This window comes from Antennarius striatus, chromosome 4 (assembly GCF_040054535.1).
Source record: "Antennarius striatus isolate MH-2024 chromosome 4, ASM4005453v1, whole genome shotgun sequence".
Taxonomy (NCBI): Eukaryota; Metazoa; Chordata; class Actinopteri; order Lophiiformes; family Antennariidae; genus Antennarius; species Antennarius striatus.
In genome coordinates this window covers 20659229-20669973 of record NC_090779.1, presented here as the reverse complement: position 1 = coordinate 20669973, position 10745 = coordinate 20659229, and positions in this window count along the sequence as shown.

Genomic DNA, 10745 nt, shown 5'->3' with positions numbered 1-10745 from the left:
TGCTACTTTCCTGCACCACTTGAAGTGGTACTGAATCCTCCAGGGTTTGGATCATTTTGGGTTATTTCAGCTGTGGTTTGTTCTCATGCAAAAAGGGTGTAAATCCTCAAACCATGGAGCCAACATAAATCTGCACAGCCTGTCAGACCTTCCAGTGTTTCCAATTTGCCTTCATGACACAGTACACTACATTCGTTCCTCAACATGAAGAGGCAGAGATATCTCAGATGGACTGGCACAGCAGGGGTAATTCAAACATGGTCATAAATTACTAAAATTATGTGTTGTCAATTTAAAGGAGTACTCTAGGACTCATTGTTTAATGATGACATGCATATGTCTCTAGTTCAGTGGATTGTTCAGTGTTAACATTATTACTCCGTATTTTTTTCTCAGCAGTGTATTGGTAAATTTATTCAGTCCCATCAGTAGGAAGTAGTTATTATTAACAACACAAGCAGCTGAAACTCACCTCTATTATTTCTTTTTCTTCTATTCATTGTCTGGTTTATATGCACACCTGTCTATCCAGATCTAACATGTGGACATCTCCTGCTTGAGCACAAGAGCCATTTCAAAGGATAGTTCCGAGAAACAACACTAGTGAAACAGTTTGAGAGACGTGAGTCACTCTGTGGACCGTGTCACTAATGACACCGTTTCAGGCCACTCATCAAAGCCTGACATCTGTCTGGCATAGTTTTGTGGTAGCACCATAATGACAGACTGGAACGAGTCTCATTTTTTGTCTGATCCCTTCTTGTCATATCCAACGCAATTCAGCTGCCCTAAAGGTAAGACATGACTGTTAGAATTAACTCATCCTAAGCCTCCATTCATGCACTGTTTACCAGCTGTAAAGACAGAAGCACCACTGCAAAAGGATTAGTGTTAACAAGTCATTTCTTTTTTTAAATGTTGAACAAGATGTGCAACCCGTAGTTTGTCAACCACCAGTTCTGCTTGTGTGTGGATCGTATTGATCTGCTAAAGTGATCAGTAGTCTTAGTGTTTCTATCAGTTTAGTTTGGAGGACAAACTCCATGACAAACTTACCTCATGGCTAACATGACAGCAAAATGTTGTATGCGGTTAGAGGCGTCACTTTGTGCACCACCTAATTTTATCTTGTCATTTATTGCTTGGCAAGTTTGTAAAGTGAGTTTATTGCAACTGCTTGATGGAAATGATTGGCTGTATAAAAGAACAGTGATAGTGAGTCGAAACAGTAAAGGTGAAAAAAATAAATAAATTTAAGACTTTGTATTGAAATTTTCTATTTGCAAACTTGAGTTTGAGACTCTTCACTATAAGCAAGTAATTTCTCCTTATGTGTTTTCTCCTGGTAATTAATTTTGGTCCTGTTTGTTTTTTTTTCTGTATGTCTAATGTCACTGTGACCCAATCAGATGCATTGTCCTGCTCACTTGTACTGTTTCAGTTCTGGCTGAAAATGGGAGATTTGTCTTTATCTTTAAAAAAAAATGCCTGCAGACAATGAGAAAACAAGCGTCTTCAATCCGAACTGTAGGGAGCTCTTATTTTTTTCTCTCCTGCAGGCATTCTTTTAAATCCCTCACTATTATAACGTTGACAGACAATATCCTTGATGATGGACACAGCTCTGACACTCCAACCTTCACCTTGCTGACCTGACAGTGTGTAGCTGCAGTTTGGTATATGTGTGTATCTGTGCAGTGTTTTGTGTGACTTCATACATGATCCATTCTAGCATCTCAAATACCTCTTGCCTAAAGCAGGAAAAGGAGGGCGATGACTCGCTGTTGCTCCCGGCTGATCCTGCCTGGGTACTCTGATCACTCAACACCGGTATTCTGAAGAGGCGACAGTGAAGGAGTGTTGGATTAAACTGATGGATAAGCACTTTAACCAGAGAAAGACAGGAGTTTGACAGGGATGAATACACAGACGTTATGCTACACCACCTGAGTAGTGACACCTTTTGTTTCCCTGACAGCTACTCATACTTTGCTATAACTGATTTCCAAGTGGTTGCTGCTTCTATTGTCAAATGAACTGGGAGAGGGAAAAAAAAAACCCTCAAGGTCAGTTGTTTTGAACGGCTGGCTTTATAGTTTGTTTTGATGCAGTTGTGTAAAGCGAAGAGCAAACATACATGTGGAGCATATAAGACCTTCTATTCACCCTCTCAGCCTGTAATTATACACACAGAACATGTGAAGATAACAATTTGATGGACACTAATGATTTTTGATTTTTTTTTTCACATTGTTGAAACCAAGTTTGAGATTTATTTTCATATTAGATTAGTTTATTATTTACACCCACACATTTTCATTTGCATAAGTACATTTATGCATTTTACACAATTTTTTTTCAATATTTTCACTCCTACGAACATTTCAATCAAAACACTTTTGTATGCTTTATGTCCTTACTAATATCACACATTCATACATTTGTCCTCGCTACATAAATACATCTAATTTGTTCTTTTACACTCCACGTATACATTTAAAATTCTCATTAGTAAACCATAGACAAGTGAGAGAGAAAATGTCACTGAAAGAGAAGGAAGGTCCTTTATAACCCTGTGATTGGTTGAGAAGCTCAAACACAAGTTCATGGTCAGGTACATTTTCAGCCTTAGATTAACTAAATAGATCCATGCAAGATTTGTTGGTTGCTGATTATTGAATGCAATACAAGTAACCATAAATATCACGTATGAAAAACTAAACCTAGCATTTGATGGATGCATCTCATCAGACGGTCCCATTACTATTCCATGTCATTTCCCCAGAAACATTTGTCTAATTTCCTACATATGACAGAATCTGAAAAGTAGCCATAAATATTATAATAACATTTGCCACAGCATGACCCCTGATTGTGTGTGTCTGCAGCCACCTACAATATAAGACCTTTGTTTAAATGACTTCTCTGAAAAAGAGTATTCTCACAGGGCTTAAATTCACACAAACACACTCCTCCAGGATCAAAGGTAATGCTTGTTTCTTGAATATCAAATTCAAGTAAATCCCTAAGTGGCGCAGGTGTTGGGTTGGTTTTTCATTGCTTTAAAAGGGTCGGGAATGTGTTTTTAGAATCTGGTCTCAGGAGAAAGTCCTCTTTTTGACTAATTAGACAGATCCGTCCCTCAAAGCCCACGAGTTGGCTAATTTCAGGCTCAAGGAGCAAGATCTCTCCAGTGACACTTTTAATGAGCACAGTGTACAATAGAAATCACACAGTGGAAGCGGTAATGATTTGCTGCGAAAGAGTCACAACTCCGTCATTAGGAGTCGCGCAGAAGCTGCGCACATGGTCCTGCTTTCTTTCATTGTCCTCACCTCATTAAATTCTAACTAAGTGAGAGTCGCAGACCGTTTGAAACGCAAAGACGCCTAAATGAAAGCAGGCGGCATTCACAGATACAGTGTCTAATTGAGAAAGCGTTGTTTGACAGACAATCTGTCAATATTAGGTGACGTTCCCAGTCATGCAGTTGATGCCAGTGTGTGTGCGTGTGCTTGTGTGTGTTTAAGAAACAGCATGCAAGCCAAAATGACAGGATTGAAAGCTGGTGCAATGCAGTGTGTCACCCATCTCTATTCTGGTCAGTTTCCTTTAAATCACACTTAATGGTCAGCACTGATTGGTTGGCAAAAGCACATCAAGACCCGCTTCACCACCATAATTGTCAGAAAGGTAGTCGACTATGAAACAACCAGACAACTCAAAAACCCATTTTACCCCTGGCGCGGAGGCAATCAGAGGAGACCAACTCCAGCATGGTTTCTTGAAATAGCCTGTCTGTAATTTTTCAAACAAGGCAAACAAAAAAACAAATTTAAAAAATAGTAGTTTATTGCAAATTATTGCAAACTAGAAAATGGCTATATTCTATTGATCAATGTGCGTGATTTTGTTTTAACCTCCACATTACAAACCAAATCGCATTTACACGAGTATCTATTACTTGCTTTTTTCTGTCATATTATTTTCAGATTGGTCTCAACAATTACTGTATCATTTAAAATCATTGTTTGTGAAGAAGTATGACTGTCCTCGTTTGACTTTATCTTAATGTAAAGACAATGTTAGGCAATGTCACAACTATGCGCAAACAAATGAGGAGATAAAAACAGGACATTTTGGCAAGAAAGTTGAAAAGAAATTCCTAGGTGATGGTTTCACATATGTTGTCATGGAGTTGGAGCCAAGACAAAGATGAGTTGGACAAACACATTTTGTCCTCACTCTTGTCTCCTTCGTCCAGAGGCCCGAGTGGTCGGAATGTCCGGTTGACGCGGAGTAACTTTGGGGGCCTGGTGAGGACTCAGAAACTAGGTGGAACAAGTCCTTCCTGTGGATTGATTGATTGATCAAGTGTAGCGGGGAATGAAAAGGTGGCCTTGAGTTTAATACACTAAAACACATCACCAATCAATCACACCTCACCACAATGTGGCCACTGTCTGTCTTTCCTTTCTCAGAATGTTGTTTCTCTTGCTTTTACTTTTCTGAGAGGCTATATCCCCGCAGGCTCAAACATCTCTGACTGACCCTGATCGCTCCACGTCGTGCCCCAGGGTGCCAACCCATATATGTTATCATCATCCAGAGTTACGTTCATTGTGGAAAAACAGTTGTGAAGACCATGAATGCACCCGTTTCCCATTAGGACTGCACTGCAGAAGAGGGGAGGGCGCGTAAATCCCTCATCCTGGCTCAGCACTTGGTTGGCGAGATAAAAACAAAGGGAAAACGATGGACCGGAGCAGGGATGGCGACTCTGATAAAGATCTGTCAAAAGTCATTTCCATGGGACAGAGAGTTAGAGGGAGTGAGAGAGGAATAAAGGGAGGGTAAATGAGTTTAAGTATGGGGCCCTGGGTCCCCGGGCTTGTTGAAAAAAGTCCTAGTGGACAAAGAAGCATCTCCAAATGAAACATGCTTCACCGTCGCAGGTTGTAGCAAAGAATTTATGGAATGGAAGAGACTCTTGTGAGAGGATTTACCTTTCCAAAACCACCTCCACACTCCAAAAAACATTCCTCCATCAACTTGTGGGTCTTGCAGAGGTGTCGACAGAGTCGTCTTGGTGCAGCCCGACCTTGATGATCCACAGTGTGCAGATCCAAGAACATGAAAAGCACGGAGGGATACATTTCATCAGAGCAAATCCCACGATCACAACAGCACAAGTCGATATAAAATGTAGAGACTAGAGCCTGTTAGCACCGATACCAGACCCAGAGCAGTAATCAGGTTATTTAGTCCCTGCCTGCCTTTAAAAAGTCTGTAAAAAATATGTGATATGTGAAGTGTCACCCAGAAGTAAGGCTGACCTCATTCTGTTAATGTATTTTTTTGTGGTGGAACAAAGCTGTTGATGGTATTTTACTGAAGCAATATGACCCAGTGGTGAATTCCACAGGCACACATTAAATTACAGCCTAGTGCCGCTGAAAGCTGCACAGGATGGCAGTTGAAAATGTACAGCCCCTGGTTATGAGGGAAACAGACACTATCCACAGGGTCGGCCCTTTGCAAGTGGTTCTCATTGCCAAGTAAAAGAAGATAATACTGAAAAGAGATTATACACAGCAGGCTAAGACTTTATACAAATAGCTTCCAGGCGTCATCTGTCAACCGCAGCAATTCTCAGGCTTGTGTTGAGTTCATATAGGCGTGAATTTATTCCATCATTTTCTCACCAAAGTTGCGATCGTGCAATACACACACGCTTCTCACTTTTTCAGGTGTGGATTTTTCCACATTCTTCCAAAGTTCTCATAACGAGGGGATAAGTGCAAGAAGAGAGTTCCCAACAGCGAAACAGAAATCAAAAACCAGAACTGACGTGTTAAATCTATATGAACAAGGTCTGAAAAGTCAGACAGGGAGAGTGAAGGAGGACGGGATTCTACGGAAATACATGAGGGAAGGAGAAGGGAGGAAGACATAAACTGCGTTCCAATTCAGCGACCACATCCTTGGAAGGCTGTATTCTGAGACGGATGACACAACAAGGAATGTATTACATTCGAGCATCAACGCTCGCGACTTCACCTCACCTCATCGTGAATTTTTGGTAGGCAGTCATGTGATACCGTACACACATTCTATTGGCTGGCGGCATCTGGAAGTGGGTTATCTTCCGTGAGTCTCAGACTTACGTGAGACACAAAAGTGCTTTTAACAACACTTTTGTGTCTCCCTGGGGCACGATGTGGGAAAAGGTAATGCAGATAGAAGGTGGTTTAATATCAGTATGGGGAGGGTTCATGAACGTTTAAATTACCGTAAATAGTACGATAAATAGTTTGTTGCTTTATCGCGGAATTCGTTCATTGTGTGTGGTTCCTGGAACGCATTACCCGTGAGGAATAAGGCGCACTGAATTTCGGTTTTTCATTTTGACTCCTTGAAATTAGACTCCAGCAACACCCGTGACTCACAAGGTGGAAAAAGTAGGTGAAGATGAGACGATTATGGTGGTCTTGTCTTCAAGAAAATGGATGGATGGACTCCTTCAAATGCGGCCACCTGTAGCAGACTGCGAAGGATTCATTCAAGGGGTCTCACTTCAAGGCCAATCACTTCCTGTAATCCTCAGATTCACACACATTAATATTTTACATGGAAGTTGCTAGTACTACTTCTTCTAGCAGTTATATAGTTTTAATTATAATCAGTTTTACTACTGTCATTGCTGCTTACAAGCAACAGGTGTTGACACAAGGATAATGACAGAAGGTAGAAATTCTCCATCAACCAGGTCATCTCTTTTGATGACATTCAGTGATGCCTGGTCTTCACCTTCTTAGAACTTTTGGACCGTTCTAAGAATTCAGCCCCTGAATCAGGACTATGAAGCCAAAAAGAAGAGACAGAGAGAAAGCAGAGTTCCTCATGTCCTTTCTCTGGAAAACATAAGGAATCTTAATAGAAGTGCAGGTTTTGAGCTCTGCACTGTTTCACAAGCGACAAGGAATTGGCCTGGAGAATGCGGCATGCTTAAAGGAGCTTCAGTCCACCGCTGGGGAATTCAAATCAGAAGAATGAATAGCTGAGGCAGGATGCAAAGATGAGAGGGAAAAACAGCAACGGGAACTCGCCGACATAGGATCTGATCCTCTGACAATTTATCTGTGAGGCATGACATTTTGAGTGGCGTGAAAAATTCTGCAGGGAAGCTCAGCCACATGAACAAAGTGGATACCCAGACTATCAGAGCAGGAAGACAATGAAATCTGCGTAACTGGGGAAAAATCAAGAATGCTCAGAGCCCTCCGCCCCTCAAATTCTCCATCTGCACATGCACATTCCCTGAAGAAATTATCCAATTTAAAGCTCCACAAATTGACCAACGATCAAAGGAACACTTTGCAGAAGCATAAACAACTCCAGCCTCAGCTTTTAATAGAGTTTGGATCGTTGACTCACAGGTAAACATCTGTAGACATGTCTTTTGTATGAAAAAACAGCGCTACATCTTTTTGGGACATTACTTATCATTATAAAGGCTATCTATTAAACATCATTCATAGTTTATCTAATTTGTTGCATTTAACATTGCATCATTGCTTGTGTATTCTTGAGGGATACATTCAGAAAAACCACAAAGTAAAATCGCTATAAGATTTTCAAAATTCTGATCACAGATAGTTCACAGAAGCAGAAAAAGACACTCATTTTTTGAATAGCTGTGTCTCATAATGTGAACAAAATATTTCGCTTGCATTCTTTTTTAACCTCAATAGGCAGAGCTCAAATTAAAGGACGAGTTGGACATTTTGAGAAATATATTTATAATCACTGATGATAGCAGGAGCTGCTCAGTTAAGCAGGAGTGAAACCAAAGGGAGATGAAGATGAAGTCAGTAAAACCCAACCACTAACATATCAAAGCTCCCAAATTAATATTTTATATCTTAATTTTTTGATCTATACAAAAACTGTATTGTAAGAAAGCAAAATTGCAGGTTTTCCAGGGGTTTATGTGCCCAATAATTTTGGAGCCAGGAGAGATATTTTATCAAAGATTTCCATTTCAATGTAGCTCTTGCTTACACTACAGGGTTAAAATTAAAGGATCCACCAAATGGTTAAAAATGCCTCCTGTGCTTCTTCCTGCTCACAACTGATTCCCAACTAGAGAATGTTGAGTTCACATCTGTCGCTTTGAGAAATTATTTCATTATTTGGTCGAAAATAAAAGCTGAACTGTAGACATAGATAAATAGTTGGTAGTCAGTTGTTTCTAATGTCATTTGAATGTAAACTTGTCTGGTCAATGACCACTTCTACACTATAATAAGTCCATGATTAGCATTATGTTAGTGAACTGTGTCTGTGTTTAGTTTCAATGTCTGTTTGCAGTGTCTCATTGGCTCTTGCTCAGGTTATCCCTAAAAAAAATTCCATATGCTAAACTGTGGCAAGTGAATTAGCTTAGTTTGTTCTTTTCCAGCTCTTTTTGTTTCGGTAATATGATCAGATTTGTCTGTCTGTGATTTGTCATGAAAAGTCACAAGAGTAAAGCTGGGTCGCTGATTGGTTAAGTTGGACAGGAGAGTGGTTGACTGGTCCAGCTGCTCTGTTGACTGGTCTCGCCTTTGCCTTCAGCAATCAGTCTTCTCAGTCACTTTTTACATCCCGCCTCAAAGCAGTGATGTATTGTAGTGGTCAGTGTTTGTGTGTTTGTGTGTTCGTCTGTTTGTTCATGCATTCGTTAGTATGTCCACCAAATATCTTCGCAACCGTTGCAGATAGAGAGATGAAACAAAAAACACATGACTCGGGCGGAAAAGGAAATGGAGATGAGATGATGACCTTGTCCTTGACAAAACTAGGTCAAGGTCAAATTTCAACTTTTGCACACTCTGGAACAGGATATGATAGAAAGACGAGGAAGAAAGCCAGTGTAAGACCATAGATCAAAGCTAGGGTAAAATAGGTCAGGGTAAAATTTAGAATTCAGGGGTGTCGCGGGATGTTGCAGTCTCTGACTGCCTTGGCTTGATTGTTTTCCTGCCTTTGCACAGACTACAGATTTCCTGTGTAAACTAAAGGAACACGATCCCTTAGAAAAACGGATCAACAATCAAGTAGCTCATATCTCTAAATGACACTGCAGGGAAATATGTTTATGGAATTCTCCAGGTGGAGACATTTTCCCTCTGTATCTCTTTATATCTTATATTTTAATATTCTGGTAAGTTACAGGAAGTCATAACCAGCATCGTTAAAAAAAAATCTTACCACCACGTCAGCAAAATTAATGTACACATTGACTATATCTACGTATTCACCCATCCTGAGCCCGAGCAAACACACAATCCCACATAAAAGAAAGAGCAAACATGAAAGGCACAGCGAGGCGGTTGATTAAAGCCCCCTAACACTCCAGTAAATATCCTCACTCAACCTGGCAACCAAGGTTATAACTGTAATACTGTTCATGACGTGAGGCGGTAAACAGAGATTTGTATCAACGACAGTCTAATCACTATAATTTCAGACCAAATATCAAACAACTCTGGTTGTCGTACTAGTGTTCTTGAGTGTATGCCACTATTTACCACCCAAACAGATGCACTTAGGCTTCCCGGGGATAAAATATTCATTAGAGTTGCATGCTAAACTCTCAAAAGCTTACAAAACTGGGCCTGCCTTAGAGTCCCACAGCATAGCAACAGCAATCCATTGCAACTGGAAAGAAGACATTGGTTTATGAGTTGGCTGATGCCGTGATTGTCATCCCTCAAGATTGTCCTTGATGCTTAGGCAATCGAGTTTTATTTTGTTAAACCATGAAGGGAAAGTCACACGAATATTGACAGAAAATATGCTGCAAACTATGCTGAGCATCTTTATGGTCCTTAGTGATACCGCCATAAATATCTAGTTAGATAAGGTTGAAAAGAGGTGAGATAAAAAATGATTGACAGGGAATTTAAAATTCTGGTCTATCCAGTCCAGCATTCCGGTCTAAGACCAAATGTCTTGAAAGTAATTGGTGGACTGAAATAGTGTTTATGTGCTTCAGTTGCGTGTCACTGAAACCGGATGTACACGCCCCATTTCCTGGCAGCGGCCAGCGGTTCAGACGTTGTGTTGTAGCTTATACTTCCTCACTTTAAAATCATTCACAGCTCATTTTGGACTTGTGTTTGTAGTTTTAGTGCAGCTGTCAGGCGACACTTCATTTATTATCGATTTTTAATTCTGTGCATTCTCTTTCTAACCGATCTCTAATAAAGACATTACACCGAGAGCAGTTGCAATGAAATGTAAGCATAAATAGTACTTACATCCATCTGGTCCACATAAGAACTGGCAGCGCTGTGCGTTCCAACACCAAATGTCAAAGCTGTGTCGAGAATGAGTGACAGGCTTGAGTTCGCGAAACCTGTTCTTACTTAACATGCGCTCACATAGTCAGATCTGTGTAACCGCCATCAGGTCGCAGCCGGGGTCAGCCAAAGATGTAGCGTCTGTTCCAGTGAAAGACAGAGACAACAAGGTCAAAGGTCGTGCAATTAAACAGATGCATGTGCATTTCTGTTTCATGTTTCAGCAAACACTGTCAGATCTTTATATCAAATACGACAAATGATACAGATTGGGTTGAGTTGTTTGGGTGAGCGGTGTCACTCTCAATGTCATGGAAAGGCCTCAACTATGTGGTGACAGTATTTGAAAGGGCACTCCACAAAATAAAAACATCTCCTGACTGGAATTTGTGTGAG